The 4,793-nt window shown below is 40.0% G+C and overlaps 1 long non-coding RNA gene across 1 annotated transcript; it reads right to left on the bottom strand.

Moving 5' to 3' along the window:
- Window positions 1-740: 740 nt before the first annotated feature.
- LOC116097387 lies at window positions 741-1,852 on the bottom strand. The gene is made up of 2 exons (XR_004121395.1): window positions 1,679-1,852; window positions 741-864 (listed from the first exon to the last, which is right to left on the bottom strand). It is a non-coding gene; the product is annotated as an uncharacterized LOC116097387 (long non-coding RNA).
- Window positions 1,853-4,793: the final 2,941 nt, after the last annotated feature.

Raw genomic sequence — 4,793 nt, 5'->3', positions numbered from 1 at the left:
GTCACCTGAGTTTTTTATCCTAGCCACTCTGACTGGCGTGAGGTGAAATCTCAGGGTTGTTTTGATTTCTTTGCCTTATTTTAAATGACAAATTTATCATTTGTATTGTTCCACAATATATACTTTTCACCCAACATTGTTTTGAGATTTATGTTGTTACTCAGAGCTGCACACTGTTAGCTTCTGTGATACTACAAATAGAATTTTGTCCCAAGCTTATTTTCTAATTACCATGGCTAGTCCACAGGACTCCCTGATGACTGTACTCAAGGAACCTTTCTGAACTCATTTATCAATCTGAGCTGTTTGCAGGGGTTTTGTTGTTGTTTTGGTTTGGGTTTTCTTTCTTTTTAATTTGCTATGTGGCTAATCATCCAGAAATGCAAGACAAGTGTTTTTAGAATGGCCACATTCTTTTGTCATGACTTGTACTTTACAGGACAAAAAGCTCACAGGATATCTGATTTTTAAGGTAAAACTACTCTCCGGTATCTACCTTCTAATGCAGATTCATTTTCTTCTCCATCCTGATTTTTTTCAAGGGATACAATTATAATTGTCTCTCTCCCCACCTGTCTGTCATCCAAAGATCATTTCTCAAGAATTGCTTAGTGCATCTTCAAATGGTGCATTATAAAGCCATGTAACTGGAAGCACAGTCTTGACATTATTTTAAGAAACATGTGTTACCTCACTTGAGAATAACTGTAATTTCATATACCAGTGAACTTCTGGAGAGATGCTTTTCAGATGAAGGCTTTTATTCAGATCTCTGCATAAACAGATGGAAATAGAGATGTCCTCTTTTGCGCATCCATAACATAAGCTGGATCAGCACCATGTGTTCAACTGCATCTGCTCCCACTGAAAAGAGTGACATAATAAAGATGAAGACCAAAGACCCACTCTCTTTGCAGCATTTGCGCTGACCACCTCACAGTGCTAGAGGAGAATCTCATAGTCACCATAAAGCAAGAAACCCTGGGGGATGTCATCCTATGTCCCCAAGAACTGGAGAACCACAACTTCCAGTGTGTCCTTTCTCATGTTTAATTGACATTGTTGAAGGACATTGTCCCCAAACTCCAAGAAATAGAAAACATTCCCAAATAAATCTGTGTCACATAGGGTTCTTCTGATGCAAACAACAAAGCCTGACTAACTTTCTGAAAATATTCTGAGAAGCTGAAAGGACTCAGAAAAAAACAAAAACAAAAACAAAAACAAAAAAACACTGAACAATCAGACCTCAAGAAAGAAAATCTTGGGGCTGGAAAGGCAGCTTAGAGATTAAGAGCACTGTCTGTTCTTCTAGAGGTCCCGAGTTCAATCCCCAACAACCATATAGTGGCTCACAACCACCTATAATGTGATTTGGTGCCCTCTTCTGGCATGCAGACGTATGTGTAGTACTCTGTCTAGAGTACTCATATACATAAAAAAAAATCTAAAAAAAAAAAAGCCTCTGTAGACATAAAAAAAAAAAAAAAAGCTTTGGGGATCTTGGTAAAAGGAATGGACAGTCTCCTTAGAGAACAGCCTTCTGTCAACTGTAACACCCTTATCTCTCACTTTACACAAGGATCTGGATAGGGAAAGCAATGTTTTCCAAGGGGTGTGTGTATGTGATGTTGTATTGAGGCAAGGTCTCCCATAACAGAGGGGGCCTTGAACTTACTCTGAAGCTACAAAAAGGTTGAACTCCTGATCCTCTTGTCTCCATCTCTTCATCTCTTGTAGGCACGTGACACCACATCCCACTGGACTCACTGATTTGTGCCAAGACGCCCTTCCTTCATATGAAATTTGATGGCTTGACTCAAGGAAGAACTCATCAATGTTGCTTCCTTCTGGGACTAGGTGTAGTGAAGAAAAGCGAGAAAGATCTGCTGTTGAGAACATAGCCTGTGCTCATCTCTCCTAGTGTGCCTTTTCATCAAGAGTTAATGCAGCCATCTCCTGAGAGGACCTCCTCACACAGTATGAAAAAGATCTAGGAGCCCTGAAAAAGATCAAAGTAAAAACAAACTCCAAGGAAGCATCGGGCTAGCCTCATGGATGTCAGCTCTGTCTAAATCACCCTGTCTTATGCATGCATCACACAGGGCCAAGACTTTGCCAACTTGATGGAAATCTATTTACTGAGCTCCTTTCTTCTGTCCTTTGTTTGATTGTGAAACTGAGGCATCTTAGAACACCCTTACTACTCTGGTTTGCTTCTTCTTTGCTGCTTTTGTTGGCAGTGTTTGGAAACAAAATAAATGTGCAGGCCAGAGCTAGGTGCCAAGTTCAAATCCTGATTCTACTACTTCCCTTCTGGTTGGCATTAGTTGTCTTATTCCAGCTGATTACCACATACAGTAGCAGATGCTCACTAGTCTTCCTTCTAGGTAAGCTTAAAATCAACTCTGTGCTTGAAATCAATTCAGGAGAAAATCCTTAAGATTAGAATTCTCTCAATTCTCTAACACAAGTCTAAATTCTGGGGTACAGGTTCCTAACACCTTTTTACTAAGACAATTCATGTTTTCACAATTCTTTCTCTTTGTAACAAGGAACAAACCTCACTGTTCAAGTATAGAGGAGACCCTGGTAGTCTTTGGCCCAAGAGTATTGGTAACAATTTGGGGATATTAAATGGCAGTGACTGAGTCAGATTTTTATAAAGTGTATTGATTGATGAATTGTTAATTTCATGGAACTGGGGGGTCAGCTCTGTGAATTCAATCCTACTCAGTACCTTCCAGGAGTTGCTGCCATTTCCTTTAAGGAATGATTTTTTAACTAGTTTTGTATGGCAGAAATTCCCTTATGGATTTTGATTTGAAGGAATAATATAAACATATATATTACCCTACATGTTCCTTTAAAACTCCGTCTGTGTGAAACCCAACACCTGCATGCAAATGTGTGTGTGTATTTAATGAGATAAGGAGAGAGCCTAGCATTTATGAAATGTGTGTGAGTTGACTTCAGTTGTCAAGGAGATGAGATCCAGAGCCATTTGGGAGATAGACCTCTGGGCATGCATGTGGTAGATTATTTTTATCACGTTAATTGAGACGGGAAGACCCACCCACTGTGGGTGGTACCGTCCCCAAGGACCTGGATTAGATAAGAAGGAAAAATGAGCTAGCACAAGCTTTCATCCTTTGATGTTTCTCAAGGACAGATGACCAGCACTGGCTTACACCCCTGATGCTATGCCTTCCCCAGCTTGATGGACTAAAACCTCAAACTGTGAGCCAAATTCACTTTTATCAGGCAGGGATTTTTTTTTTTTTTTTTTTTTTTTTTTTTTTTTTTTTTTACTGTTACATTATTTTTTTTTTACAGTGTTTAACTTACTTCCATTGTAATTCTTACTTTTTTTTATTAGATATTTTCTTTATTTACATGTTATATATCTCCTTTCCAAGTTCCCCTCTGAAACAAAGAAAAAAATAAAATTAAATAAAAACAAAAACAAAAACAAACCCTGTTCCCTCCTCACTTCCCCTGCTCACCAACCCACCCTCTCCAACTTCCTGGCCTTGGCATTCCCCTACACTGGGGCAAAGAACCTTCACAGGACCAAGGGCCTCTCTTCCCATTGATGACCAACTAGGCCATCCTCTGCTATACATATGCTGCTGGAACCATTTGTCCCACCATGTGTACTCTTTGGTTGGTGGTTTAGTCCCTGGGAGCTCCAAGGGTACTAGTTAGTTCATATTGTTGTTCATCCTAAGGGGCTGCAAACCCTTCAGCTCCTTGGGTCCTTTCTCTAACTCCTTCATTGGGGACCCTGTACTCAGCCCAATGGGTGGCTGTGAGCCTCTACTTCTGTATTAGTTGGATACTGTCAGAGCCTCTCAGGAGACAGCTATATCAGGCTCCTGTCAGCCAGCACTTGCTGGCATCCACAATAGTGTCTGGATTTGATGATTGAATATGGGAAGGATTCCCAGGTGGAGCAGTCTCTGGATTGTCCTTCCTTCTGTCTCTGCTCCATAGTTTGTCTCTCAGGCAGGACATTTTTGTCAGCTGCAGGTAAAGTAAAACAATCACATACCAGGCTGTTTAATGGTATTTATGTGATTTTTGTATGTGTGTATGTAGACAAAATTTGAAGTGACCATTTTTCAAAACATTTGAAGTTAGAGAAGAAATTGCGTAATTTAGATGAAAGAAGATTCTATTCTCCTGTGGAATCTGAACCAGATTTAAGACTAAAGCAAAGAATTTAAAAATTCTCTGCCAAAGACATGGCCTTCATTCCCCCCCCCCCCCATGAGATGTCTTTTAGAGCCTGTCTGCAAAACAAATTCAACTCCCATGAGAATGTAAATCAAGATAGGGTATGAAATAACATATGCTCCTTACTGGCTTCATACAAGTCGGAGAGTGGAGTTTAGGTTGCAACAAACTTCAGGATACCCAAGAAGACCTTTTATTTCAAGGCCCGAGATGATTAAATGATGAAAATTGCTCTTTAATAATTAACGTGCCATCTGTACAAGGCAGCATGACCTTTCACCCACAGTCTCTCACACTGTTCTAGAATTTCTGCAGTTGGCACATATGCTATCAGAAATCCATTGATATTCTTCCTTTGAAATACTAGAGGAGCGGACTTTAGGCAGCTGTTTTTGTGCTGCCAGGTTTCATTGAAATGTGGGCTTTAAATGCCCTTGCTTGTCGTTTTGAGTTAGCATACCTTAATCACACATCTCACCATAATATAATTCAACCAATGCCTGAAACTCAATATAGTGGAACATTTGCTGAATCGTGCACTTAGCAACACTCGC

Source organism: Mastomys coucha, unplaced genomic scaffold (genome assembly GCF_008632895.1).
Source record: "Mastomys coucha isolate ucsf_1 unplaced genomic scaffold, UCSF_Mcou_1 pScaffold19, whole genome shotgun sequence".
Taxonomy (NCBI): Eukaryota; Metazoa; Chordata; class Mammalia; order Rodentia; family Muridae; genus Mastomys; species Mastomys coucha.
Note: the sequence above shows the minus strand (reverse complement) of the source record. Positions and strands in the feature narration are given on the sequence as shown.